Here is a 15,278-nt window from a genome sequence, read left to right as displayed (position 1 = left end):
GCTGCCGCGCCACGCTAGTCACTTTGGTAGAACTAGTGACCGTGCCTGTTTAGCCGTTGTGCTAGACTTGTTACCGTGCCTGTCTAACTGCCGCACAAGACTTGCCACTATGCGAGATTAGTCATCACGTTCGTCTGTTTGTTGAGTACTTAAGCTGTTGTGCCGGTCTTGTCACTGTGCCCGCCTAGCTACCACACCAGAACAATTGTCGTGCTAGTCCTGTCACTACGTGAACCTAGACGTCGGATCAAGTTACTCCATTTATCAAAGGTTCAGCAAGAGACAAGCTGAGCTTCACTAGTTCTGTCATTCATTTTCTTCTCCCTCTCTTCACGAAAATCTCTATTCTTTGCCTCTGAGGAGTTGGGTGAAATCCAAACCAACCTCTGCCCCAATTTTCTTTGAAGAACTAGTTGAAAACATACTAGCCTTCAAACCCTTCCTCCTTTTCTCTACCATTTCCTGCGTCTCACCTCTTTTTCTTTCTGTCCTCACCGTAGGATCTTAGTAAAAGTCCTTCGCCAAGGAGATGTCGTAAGGCTGTCGAATTGACATGGTCCCTCCTACACTGTTCCTTTCATTTCTCTTTGAGTACACATGCACGTGAGTGTTCACCCTATGACAAGGTGAGGTCTTCAGACCCACTTGTCTGTACTCTAATGTGTGTATGTATTTTACAGGTAAGAAGAAAAATAGGTCAAGGGAGACAATTCCAATTCGGCCACAGGCCAGGGGGTATTCTTCGTGATCTAAGAGGGTGCCAATGCGAGCCAGCCCGAGCGCGTCACGGACCCATGCGAGGTGAGTCCTACCTTGCGACCCTAATTACTCTCTCATCGGTTGATATTTCTGCCCATGCTTTCTTCTCACGGTTCTCCATATAGCAATCTCAGGTCTCGGGTCCATCTCGAACCCGGCGCCACGCCACCAGGTCGAAACGACCCGGAGGGCTAGATCGAGGCACCTAACCACCCACATATCCAGCATGTATGTTAATTTTATTTTTACAGCCCACAACCCACAGTAATCTTAATTTTCTTTTTAGAATTTGGGTAGAATTCTTGTTTTTATTTATTGGGCTAATTATTAAAAATAGGATTTTTGGGTTTAGTTTGATAAAGTCTAAGTTTAGGAAGTATGTTTTACTTAGGAAAATTAAGTCTGCATTTTTTAAGACCAAATCTTCTTCTTTTGAAAGAGTTGGTCATCACTTCTTTTCTAAGAAATCTACATTTTTGTTAATCTTAGAAATAGACTTTATCTTTTTAGGTAGAATCATTTACATATATCTTTTAGGAGCTATGATAAAAACGTCGGTACTGTAAAATAGGTTGATGGTTTTATTAAGGTACCACTTGGGTTATGGTAGTTATCTTTTATTTTAGAAAGAAAATGGATAAATACGGATTAGTTTAAGTTAGATTAAAACTAAGGAAAATAATGGGTCACGTAGGTAGAAGGATGAAGTAGGGAGCTGTAGCTATTTTTTCAAAAGTTGGATTGAAGAATATGGAAAGAATCTAGAGATAGATTTATTCTGGTTAGATATCATTTTTGGTTTTTTATATTCGCAATTATCTTTTTCTCTCACGTGATATGGTGTTTTAAATGTATTAAAGGAAAAGACAAACACTATGTAATGGAGATTTGAATTTTTATGAATGAACAAGTGATCTTTGAGATCATGTAGAGTAAGAAAGAAACTTTTATGGGTGTTTTGTGTTTTTCCTTTTACTTGTGGGCCCATACCGGAATATTCGTATCCGTACGTTTTGTTTTTTCGTCTTGTGATTTCCTTCATGAGTTTTATTCTTTATTTAAAACATGGTTATTTTTTCCTGGTGTTAGTCACTGGTAATTTTATACTACATCACAAACTGAGGGTATGGCCCTTATATAGTGACATGATGGAACAAAATTTGTCTAGCCATCCACAAATAAATCTTGATGTTCTTGAATATCTTTCTTTTTAATCTGTGAGCTTTATGTTTGGTTGTTAGACATGGTTTATCTTCTCTTGTTACTGACTTTTCTTGTTAGGTTTCTTAACAACAAAGCCCATAACTTGCATATTAGAATTGATGGCTATCATTTGCTTCAATCAATTAGGAGCCTATGTATCGTGGCATGTGAACCTAACATATATATATATATATATATATATATATATATATATATATATATGGAAGATACTACAAAACTTTATAGGAAAAAATGAACAGCGATTTCGTCTACCTTCATCACCATCCTAACTTCATCACACTGTCACAATTATCTGGTAGTAAATCAATTTTTATTTTTTTTTACTAGTCAGAATAATCTGAAATTTGGAATATATGTATATATTAGTGAGGCACACCTAATAAAAATATGAAAACAATAATTCGCAAGATATAAATTGACCAAAATACCCCATAAATTTTTGAGAGTATTTTGGTCAATTTATATTTTTCAAAACATTTTTTTTATATATTTATTAGCTGCACCTCACTAAGATGTACACACGCTCCAAATTTCAAGTAATTTGGATGTGTAGAAAACAAATGAAAAATAAAACACTACCAGACAACTGTGATCATGCGATGAAGTTTAGATGGTGATGAGGGTAGGCGAAATCATTATTCATTTTCGCCTATAGATGTTAGGAAGAGTTCTCATATATATATATAAGAGACTACAAAACGCCTATGGGCAAAAATAAATAGTATTAACGCTTGTAGGCTCGGCGCCATCCGATTTTTTCGGACGACGTGAATTAAAGACTGTCACAGATATAACATGTCTGTGGTGGTCCATCACGGATATAACATGTTCATGGCGGGATTTTTTTCAAACAAATTTGAAAAAAAATATATATAAAGACTGCCATAGCCCTCATAAGTCCGTGGCGATTTTTAGGCAAAACTGTCACAGACATAGGATGTTGGTGACGGGGGGTGAAATACTATAGCAGTTTGCCTATATGTGTTTTTAAGGCCTTTCCCCTCTCTCTCTCTCTCTCTCTCTCTCTCTCTCTCTCTTTATATATATATATATATATATATATATATATATATATATATATATATATATATATATATATATATATACACACACACACGAGAGAGAGAGAGAGAGAGAGAGAGAGCCTAGGCTCTAGATAATCAAATTAGAGCCTCCCTTCAAATAGTATTGAGAAATGTGATTTCAATACTGGAAATCTTTGTGATAGCCTTAAAATATATTTCCATCTGTAGTTATAAAGTTTAAAGCTTAAAAAATAGTATAGATCGACAGATCTATGAGACTTGAAAATCTTTAAAATTAACGGTCCAAAAATGTATTACAAAATATACCATTTCCAAAACATGAAATCTATTTTCTTCTTATGTCAATGCATCTTGATAGCGAGATAATCAATTTGAGGATATTTAGGCGATAAAATAACCTCTTCTAGTGAAATTTTTGAGGTAGGCTCTAATTTGATTGTTTAGAGTCTCAACTCCATATAAACATTTCTCTTCAAATTACAAAGGTTAAAGATAGAGAGAGTTGTAAAAGGTGTATTTATTAACTTTGTAGTCTATTTTCTAAAAAACAGTTATTTTTTATTATATCGTCATCATTAAGTAAGGGCAATTTTGTAAATATTACTATAAGACAAAAGGTACTTTCTTCATCTCCATAAATGGCAAAGTTGAAATTTTTACTAAAAGATAAGGGCACTCTACAAATAAAATTTTAGAACACTAACTTTCAAAATGCCATTGTACTTTTGTAAAAATTTCAAATTTACCCTTGCTTAATAGTTAAGTTACCTATTAAAATAATTTTTTAAACAAAAAATATTTATTGTTTTGATATAGACACCCATCACAACCCTTTCTAACTTTAACCTTTACATTTTGAAGGGTTGTTAACTCTAGACAAACCCCATATATATATATATATATATATATATATATATATATATATAAGGCCCTGTGAGCCGATGCGCTCATGGAACAGTGTAAACCCAACGTCCTAGATTGAATCTGAACCGATCCAATGATCACAATTGTATTTCATACGTGAATTTTAATTTTATTTCCATAAATCTAAATTACTTGGAATTTGAAAGGTCTATTCTTCAAGAATAGTAAAATAGTAGAATCTAATAAAAATAAAAAAAAGATAATTCGCATAAATTAAATTGACCAAAATACCCCTGAAAAGTTATGGGGGTATTTTGGTCAATATATTTTATATGAATTATTTTTTTTAATATTTTTATTAGGTGCGTCTTGATGAGAATATTTTATACTCAAAATTTTATTATATTTGGATTTATATAAAAACTATTAAAATTATATTACCGATATACAGTCCTAACCGTCAGATCGGCCCGGATTCAATATGAGTCGTTGGGCTTACACTGTCATATGAGCCCATAGGCTCACCCTTATATATATATATATATATATATATATATATATATATATATATATATAGGAAAACTCTTCCCAATGAACATTGATTTCGCCTACTCTCATCATCATCCAAACTTCATCGCACGGATACAGTTGTCCGGTATTATTTCAATTTTTAATTTTTTTAAAAAATCTGAATTACTTGAAATTTGGAGCGCACCTAATAAAAATATTAAAAAACTATTACGCAAAACATAAATTGACCAAATACCCTTGAAATTTTACGGGGTTATTTTAGTAAACAAAAAATTAAAATTGAAATACTACTGAACAATTGTGACTGTACGATGGAGTTTGGATGGTTATAAGGGTAGGTGAAATCACTGTTCATTTTCACCTTTAGGTGTTTTGTAGTATCTTCCACACACACACACACACACACACATATATATAATAGTGTTGAGAAATGTAGTTTCAATACTGAAAAGTATTTTTGATGGCCTTAAAATATATTTTCATCTTTATTTATAACGTTTAAACCTTCAAAAATAGTGTAGATCGATAGATCTATGAAAACTTTAAAATCTTAAAAATTGATGGTCCAAAAATGTGTTACAAAATACACTGTTTCAAAAATTTGAAATCCATTTTTTTCTCATATTCATGCATCTTGATGTCGAGATGATCAATTTGATGATATTTGGGCATCAAAACAACCTCTTCTAGTTTTGAGGTAGTCTGAAATTTGATTGTTTAGAGCCTCGTCTCTATATAAACTTTTTCCATATATATATATATATATATATAAAATTGCCAACCATAAATAATTAAAGTGTTGATCCATCCAAATTTTGCAATTTTGGCAAGAAGCAGGAGATGGAATAATGGTGCTGGAAATCTCTCTACAATAGTCTAAAAATCTGTTTTAATCCCTAATTATGAAATTTAAAGCTTCAAAAATAGTATGGATCAAGGAAATCTATAAATACTTGAAAATAAACGGTATAGATAACATGTACTATTTTATAGACTCGCAATCGCTTTTTATATTGAGACATATAGATGATCAATTTAAGGTCTTTCTAGCACCGAAACAACTTTTCCAATGGGGTTTTGAGGTGCAGCTTATATCTATACTATGGTTGATGCTTTAAATAAACTTTTTCCGCAAGTAAATAACAGTTTCGTCATGAACACTAGATCTGGTGCTTTTTCTAAACATCAATACCCACTTTTGAGGTACATGGGAACCCTCTCAAAAATCAATCTGCTCCAAATTTCATTAGATATGAAGCTCAAGAAAACCTCGAACCATCTGACCTATCACCCTTTCAAATGGATGGTCTAAATTTTATTTGATGTAAAGGTTGAGGTCAAGAATGTTTTGGAGCTTCAAATAATTTTTGGAGAACTTCTATAAGAGACCGCAATAATGGTTTTGAATTTTCACGGAGAAAATAAATCAAAAGATTGAACTTACACCGGTATACTTCAAAGCAAAGGAGTCTTGTTCTTCATCTGACATAGTTCTCTCTCGAGTCAGAAAAAAGAAAAAGCAGGGACACAAATTAGAAATGAAGTTGAGTTAGGAGTAGACACGAGTGCTAATAAAGGAAAAGAATATACAATAAGACTACCTACTTTGTTATAAGCAGGTCATAATAGCCAACAAATGCATGGCGTGGTTTGTACAATTTCGAGGACCTAATCAATCCAGGGGAAGTGCACCTTCAAATAGTGCCAAAACATATTGTTTCAGTATCAGAAATCTTTGTGATGGCCTGAAAACGTATTTTCGTCTCTAATAAAAAAATTCAAAAATAGTTTAAATCTAACAAATCTATGAGCACTAGAAAATTGACGGTCTAGATAATATTACAACATGCACTATTTCCAAGACTTGAAATCAACTTAAAGTAAAAAGTTAAATAAAAGTGGGCATTAAATACCCTTTTTACTCCATAGTAAATATTAAAGGAGCTTTAATCTCTTTTTGTTCAACTTCAAACTTCTTATTCCCTCTAAATAAGAGAGGGTTAACATGTGTCTCTCAAAAAAGGCTAACTTGAACATCCCACCATTAGCTATGCTGCACAAAGAAGGGAGGCCTCCTTGCAATAACAAATTGAAAGAAAGAGGAACAATCAATCAAAATTAACAGAAGATCCATAATATTTATCCACAAATGTACCTAAAATGCCAATGTAGAAGCTGCGAAGGTCTCCATTGCTTACAGTCACAAATGCTTCTCATGGTCCGAAGCCATTGCAATTGAGATCTGGACTGAAATTTGCAGCCATTGAAGTCTCAATGCAAGCGAACTTATCGGTGGTTCTTATATATTCAGAAAACTTTCCTAAGGCATGGGAACTTGCATTGAAGGCTCCTCCTATTTTAAAGTCCTTTTAACCTTTTATAATACGGTGGGCTTTAATGTACTTCTGCTGAAGCACATTATGTACATGCTCCCTCTTACAAAATATGTACTTAAAAGATTTTTTTTTTTTTTTTTTAATCTAAAGTTTTGGGATCCTCATTAGAAGTATTATGTGAGCATTGCAATTTGTATAGAGCCTAGGCTCTAAACAATCAAACTAAAACTCACCTTCAAATAGTGTCCAGAAATGTGGTTTCAATACTGGAAATCTTTGTGAAAGCCTTTAAATATATTTTCATCTTTAATTATAAAATTTCAAGTTTAAAAATAGTGTAGATTGAAAAGATCTATGAATATTTGAAAATCATAAAAACTGACATACCAAAATTACGTTACATGAAGCACTATTCCCAAAACTTGAAATCCATTTTTTTCTCATGTCCATGCATCTTGATGTCGAGATGATCAAATTGAAGATATTGGACATCAAAATAATCTATTATAATGAAATTTTTGAGGTGCTCTCTAATTTGATAACATTTTCCTTCCATGAGTATTTTGAATAAAAACAGGATTTTTACTTACAAGACCTCTTTCCAGTCTAACTAGGTCAGTTTTCCACGCATATATATAATGTGCATCTTTTTATTTACTTGTTCATTTATTTAACCGTTGGAGTTAGTTCTTAAGTTGAGGAGGTTCCTACTCCAAAGTTTGAGATCCTGACAATACATCAGGGCTTTAATCAAGGGAGTTAGTGTATGGTGTGCTCCGCAGAAGCATATAATCTTGCAATATCGTTCTTTATAATATGATCCATCTCTAGCAAGTCAACCAGTACGACATTTTCTTGTTATTATTGGCCAACTTTTAATTAAAGTTTCTCTATCAGATATATATATATATATATATATCGAGAGATAGAGAGATATGAGGTATACCACTTAGAATACCTCACTTTGTATGTCCAACGGGCCAGATTAAATTTGAGCTATCGAATATTAGTCAACTATAATTGTTTTTGTTTATTTTTATTTTGGGAAAGCTTTCTATGTTATCCCTACAACATAGAAGTTCTATGTTCTCCATATCATCCGGCTGTCCATTTTTTATCAAGAGAGCCACTCTTTATTTGATCTTAGGTCCGACATCTCAAAGTATTTTATTTTTACTTTTCCTAATACAATTTTTTTGAATATGAAATTTGGTACGTGCTATCTTCTCATTGGAGAGCACCTATAAAAAATATTAACAATAATTTTTTGATAAAAAATAATGACCAAAATACCTCTTGAAACTTTCAAGGGTATTTTGGTAATTTTTTTTTATTGAAAATATTATTTTTTATATTTTTTTTTAGTGCGAGTTTAATATAGGAATGGACATCTAAAATTTCGTGTCAAAACAGTTTATAGAAAAAAATTAAAAACAAAACAGTGTAGGGACGTGACATTGTGATTGGGGCAATCTTAGCCCTCCATTAAAAAATGAACGGTTGGATAAAGGGAACATAAAATTCCTATGTTGTAGGGGGAACATAGAAAGCTTTCCCATGTATTTTTAAGTATATGCATATTATATTTCATTGAGATTAGTGGCTTGTCCGAAGAAGTTACATCTCCCATTTTTAAGATATAAAACTGCTCTGAGTTTTAGGTGAGGAAGTATTTTTTTCATAAAATGATCTGTCACTATTATAATATGATCAATAGTCACATCAACGAGCTTGCTATGACATTTCTCTTGTTATAAAATATAATAACTTTAGAGGGTTTGGTATAGCATCTTCCATTATTTTGTACAAGTCAACAAGAGGGGATCAAGTCTACATTGGACCCCGCGTAAACTAACTGAGGTTAATGGAAACATATATTCCAATCCATGATCCAAAGACCATAGAAGTATATGGTCATGAGCGTCTAGCACTGTCCAATTGATGAATGGGTGGTGATGGAGAGAGAAATGGACTGCCTGCTTGGTCATCGCATGATATCTCATTGTGGCTCCAGTGGATATCTATCCATTGGTTGTATCTGGCATTGTGATTACGCTTGCGATAGATTTTCAATGGTCTTATGGATCATAGTATGTTTTGAAAGAAAAGTATTTGGTGAATCCGATAACTCATGAGTTCACACTATTAATTCATTTGTGCGTCAGATCCAAGAAATTGGAGCTCCAAAAACATTGATCAGTTGACTTCAGAAGAGTTAAAAAGAATAGTCCAAAACAATACAAAATAGACCACATTTAGAGTTCAAAATTTACTTATGTATTTATTGTTTTCATGTTCATGATCGTAGTGGGTTAGATAATAGACCTGCAAAATTTTGGATTCAAGTCCATCCTCAAGAAAGTTGTTTTTGGTGGTTAGATTCATTGTAACTAGTGCTCACACTTGAACCCCAACGTTTATTAGGAATAACTATGGTTTTAAACCATTGAATCGGATCTACGATCCACAAAGTCTGGAGATAAATCAACTTGGTTGGATTGGGAGAGTTGTAAAACGAACCTTCAAAGCATGTTCATAGATAAGGGAAAGCGAGTCTTCCCTTTTATGCGAGGCTAAGTTGGGTCCCAACCCTCTCTGCAAGTCTAGAGTTTGGTTGGCATTTTTTTTTTTTTATTATTATTTTTGAGTATTTCAGTGGTAGGAATCGAACTTGAGATGTAGCAATGTTTGAAGTCAACTGATAAACACTCAAACCCAAGCCCAGTTCCTTGCTGAGCGATTTTTCAAACTGTGAAATACTAAAATCAAAACAAAACATGTGCACATTAGAATGACGTGCACAACTACACATGCCTTGCATGCACTGAAGCGGACACGTGCGCTTGGTGTCTTAATAGATTTGAAAAGATAATGGATGTCTATAATGCCATTTTTTAGGATTTAAGAATTTTTTTAGACACGTAAACAAAAATCCCAAAAAATTGGATCTTATTAGGATCATGCACTTAACTAGTTAGAAAATATATAAAAAAGAGAAAGAAAGAACGAGATCAACAAATAATATACGTAGTTCGACAATAGTGCCTACGTCTACAGAGGATAAACCATCAGTTCATTCATAAAAATTACTATGATTTACCAGAGATTTATAGAGTGACTACTTAGCGATATGAGAAATTTCGAGTACTCTATCTTTCAAGGTGCCATATTCTTTTGGATCATTAGATACAGTGGAAACTCTCAGATCCCAAGCATTCAATTGAGTTTTCTTCCGCAGTTGCATTCGTCTATTTTATTTATTTCTCTATGGTTTTTAGGTCGTTCATTTAGTAGGATGGATGCTTGGTTTTAAACCCCAACCTGATGAAGTTGTTAAAGCGGCTGATCCGCAGGTTAGCGACTCTCTATTACTAAGGCTGCTACCACTATCGCCACGATTGCCACCACTAGAGCCCCCATGACCACGACAATCACAACTACTGCTACCACCAATGCCATCGCCACTTATTGTCGATTATTGCTACAATTTGGATTATAGCAACTTATGTGATGGCCTTTCTGTAGGGACTCGTGAACCTCTCGCTTGCGTAATCGGGAATCTCAAACACTGGGATCCCACCCAAGATCGTGTATATGATTGGCTAAATGCGAAGTAGCGTGCACTTTCTTGTGGAGTATTTCCTTCTTCTTTTAATATTGCTATTTGTTATTAGTCAGATCTTTCTTCCCATTTCCATTCACTTTTCTCATCAAATACAACATTTGTAGAAATTACCAATTTATTTGTTTTTGGATTGAAAATGCGATATGCTTTTGAAACTTCACTTTATCCAATAAAGATATATTTTTCGCCTATTTCATCAAATTTTTCTATATTTTGGGAAGTTCTTTTTCCATACGCAATACAGCCAAATACCTTGAAATAACTTACATTTGGTTTTCTTTTATACAAGGCCTCAAAAGGTGTTTTATTTTGAAGATATTTAGTAGGAGACCTATTAAGAATATAGATAGCAGTATAAACCGCTTCGGTCCAAAATTTATTGGGAAGATGCTTATCCTTTAACATACTTCGGGCCATTTCAACAATTGTCCTATTTCTTCTTTCTACTACTCCATTTTGTTGTGGAGTGTATGCTGTTGTCAATTCTCTTCTAATTTCATTCTTTTTGCAAAAATTCCAAAATTTTATTGATGTGAATTCTCCTCCTCTATCTGTCTTCAAAGCTTTTAATGGAAAACCACTTTGTTTTTCTACACCAGTTTAAATTGAGTAACAAATGAAAAAATTCTTCTGATTTTTTGGCCAATAAATATACCCGCATAATCCAGCTGTAGTCATCCACAATTAAGAGAAAAATACCTTTTTTTATTAAAGGCTTCTACTTGAGTTGATCCACAAATATCAGCATGAACTAATTCCAATGGAGCTTTAGCTCTCCAAGCTGACAATGGTAATTTATGTAATTTTTCATAAATGCAACTTTCACATATTTTCTTTTCTTCATTTATTGATGGTAATCCGATTATCATACTTTTCTAGCCCATCAATCTTAAACTTTGAAAATTTAAGTGCCCAAATCTTAGATGTCATAGGTAGGATTTATCAACATTTTCAGTACTCAGGGCATAATTTTCACATGTTGGCATGACCATAGGAAATACCTTATTTGGGGTCAATTTTACTTTGGCTATGGTCTGACTAATTATCTCATTTAGGGTTCATTTAGGGTTAAGAGAAAAATGCAAATATCTTTGTAATAAGAGAGAACAAAGAAGCATGAAGAAGAGAGAGCCATTGTAACCCTATTCTCCATTGCCATTAAATAAGCTCTCATCTCCCGTGGACGTAGGCACGTTGCCGAACCACATATATATTTGTGTTGTGGTTGGTTGTCTCTTTCTTTTGTGTTTATTTCTACTTTCTTGTTTTCGTGGATTGTTTTTTGTTTCTATAATCCCAAAATACAAGTTGGGCTCTTTTACACTTGAAAATATAATGTCAAGATTGAAAAGAGATTCGAATTTTTTGATGGTAAAATTGAAGTGTCAGAAAATTCGGGATTTCAATTTTTTGTCTTTTAAAAATAATCATTACTGATTCTTGGGTAGTATTCAAAATTTCATATGAAAATGTATATGAGCACTGCCTTTTTTTTCTTTGAAAAAACATTAGCAAGGGTATTTCATATTGCCACAGGGGTAAATTGTCCATTTACTACAACATTTAAAAATCTAGGAGCAATTTTAAGACTGAAATTTTGAGGATGTAAGTTCTTCAACGCATAGACCATCTCATCAATTTATTTTTTTTTCCAAATTACGCTCTCTATGCACTTGAAAATAATAATGTCTCAAGATTGATTAAAAAGGGCCAGTTTTTTGAGAGATTAGATTTACGTACTAGAAAATTTGAATTCAAATTTTATTTTGAAAATAATTCAATTTTTTCTCTAGGCGAAGGTATAGGTGTATATTATGCTCCTGCTGGTTCAAACTAAAACTAGCTCACTCACCCTCCCATAACTCCTGATTTCTTCCAAACAAACTATTTAAATCTCTCTATTGAGAATTTATCTAACACATTCAAAATAAAATTGTGGAGACAAATAGAAAATTTTTGTGGGTCAAAAGAGAACTACGAAAGAGGAAAGAAGTTCACATCAAACACCTCCGGGACATATCCAAAAGGAAACATTGGAACTAGCTTTTAAAATGTGGTCAGTGTGCTACAATCTTCATGACCAATGCGTTATAAGGTCATGAAGGTCATCACCGTGTAATACACGTGTGATGGATTGTGATGGTGAGAGTAGGACCTGCCACAAGATGTTGCGACTTTGATGGTCGGTCTTACTCTTTCTACTTCACCATCCAATCGAAGTAACATTGACCATTTATCACATTTCTTCATGAATTTTACATTATTTGTTTCCCTTGGAAATTTGTTGTACGGGTACTCCTTTGATTGCTAACTGAAGTTAATGTTAGATTTCCTTTTTTTATTTCTCAATTTGGAACGATAAATCTCCTCCTAAGATTGGTTTTCTTTTTTTTTTTCTTTTTTTTTTTTTGACAACTTATGTGGTCATGAGATTGGTTGCCTTATTATTATGAAGTAGTCCTGGGATGATCTGTTGAAAATGGGTACTTTGTATACTAGGGAAGGGAATTTTCTTGTGTATGAAGTTTTTGGAATTCTTTGAGTTTTTTTCTTTAGTAAATGTTTCATCGTTAAGAAATTGGATAGTTTGACTGTTTTGCCCGATTATGTAATTTTGATAGTTATGAGTCCCTTTCATTTGGTTCTAAAAATGCATAGCCGGCACTTTCTTACGTAGGTTTTATAATTTAGTGTGGAAAACTCAGGGGAAATATTATTTATGAGGTCAAAACTCCCAACAAAACCAAAGGCAGGGTTCATTTCCAGCCAAAGATTTGCTACTACCTCAGGAGTATACCATGAATTTTGCTCCCTTGGGTAAAACTCAAGCTCTGAGTATTAATTGGATGCCAAATTTTGCTGATTTAACCTATAGAACCTAACAACCACTCGCCCTACAAAAAGAAAAGACCGAACAAAAAAAAACAAAAAGAAAAATTGAATCTCGATCTTTATGGGATGTGGTTTCTATAAGTTTGCAACTTTAAACATTCCAATTAAGGCGCACCTCTAAATTTTATCATAATATGTAATTTTGGTGTAAAATATTTTTAGGATTATCTCAAAATTTATTTTCATATCTAGTTATAAAATTTTAAACTCCAAAAATGATTAAAATTAAGTAGATCTATAAATATATGAAAATTTTGAAATTGGATAGTCTAGATAATATGTTGCAAGATGCACTATTTCTTGCACTCAAAATAATATTATTTTTGCATATTTTTATATCTCGATATCGAGATGATCAATTAGAAGGTTTTTCAACATTAAAACAATTTTTTTCTGATGGATTTTTAAGGTGCATTTGTAATTCTAGATTTTAAGGTTGCAACTTTATATAAACTTTTTCTTCTTTTATGTTTCCTCGAAAGTAGCATCCCTTGATTGATTAGGAATAATCGAATTTATTATGACTAACTAATTAGGAATAATCGAATTTATTATGACTAAGATCGAAGTGTTTAAGAATTCGAGCTCTAAAATTGTGTGAAAATATGTACACGGTTGAATTATTCCTAAGATTTTGGATAAAAAATAATCCTACCAAGCAGTTCTTGTACGTGGGGGAGTTGTTCTACAGTATGCTCCTACAGGAGCATTGCCGCTCGCTTTCTTATTTTTAATTGATAATAGCGATGAATAAAGATATGATTTTCTAACGGGAGAGAGTGAGAGAACGTGTACGGAGTGCAGTTTCACGATAACAGAAAATTGTAATTTTATTTATATCTTTTATACATACCCCATATTTCGTCCTTGTTTTTTTAGTCAATTCTGAAATAAATAATCAAGATATTTTTTAACTTGACTAATCTCGCAATTTACATTTTTGTCTGGAGTTCTTGCCTTAAATGTTTTGACATTAACTACCAATTTATTAATTTGCCGATATACTTTTATTGCCACCTTAGGTTAATTTTTTCAATTATCTACTTTTTCCAAAATGCTGAATTTCAACCTCTAGAGTAAAACCTAATGTGATGACTTCAGGTCTAGTAGATTTGAAGAAAATAGTTTTAAATTATAACTTCGGACCTTGAATATTCTAACTCATTTTTTGACTTGAAAGCCTGATGATCGGTTGCTTTGACGATCCAAAGCCGAGACCCTCACCTTGCAAAACTTATGTATTGAGAGGCAAGCGTTGACCTTGGACATTCAAGGTCCAATGCTCGTATTTGTTGGAAATTCAAAAGAAATTATTTAGACATTCTATATCAAAAGTCATCGCATTAGTCACTACTTCCGATCATGACACTTCGTTGTAGGGGAATTTTAAGAAAAACGTATCACCAAAATTTATTAAAATAAAAGATAAGGAAAAATATAGAATGAAATCGTTTACTTTTGGTTCAAGGTGGTCACAATTAATCTAGACCATTGGATGTAAAATTAGGTGGCTGCATTTATTCTATTGACCTAGCTCAAACTTCAAAAGAAATTTTCTTGATCTTTGTGTCATGCTGAAACTATCAAACTTCACATCGGATGGTTGTAACCTTATATCAAAAGTAAATGATCTCATTGTATATAATACCAAAATATAATATGATAATGAATTTTTAAAATAATACCTTATTTATATGGGAAAGACGAAAGCCAATACAGGTAATACTTCCATATATTATCATGATATACTTTTACTTACCAGTTTTCTATAAGATAGTTATTTTCCGTGCTCTAGAACAGCACGATAGAAAGGAAAGGGAAAAAGTTTATATATTCCAAAATGAAGAAGCAACAATATGCTACTTGCAAATCAAGAGATAGGTTACTTCGAGGAGAATCTAGGAACATATACATGGAGAGAAAAGGATTTTTCTTGTATAATTCTAAGCTTGACTCCCTACAAATTGAAGTATTTTTGTGTTGTCTTTTGGGGCTATGGCG

The sequence above is a fragment of the Amborella trichopoda genome, chromosome 5 (assembly GCF_054954075.1).
Source record: "Amborella trichopoda isolate Santa Cruz 75 chromosome 5, AtrichopodaSantaCruz75HAP2 v2.0, whole genome shotgun sequence".
In the NCBI taxonomy this organism is placed as follows: Eukaryota; Viridiplantae; Streptophyta; class Magnoliopsida; order Amborellales; family Amborellaceae; genus Amborella; species Amborella trichopoda.
The sequence above is the reverse complement of the archived record's forward strand: the minus strand, read 5'-3'. Positions refer to the sequence as shown.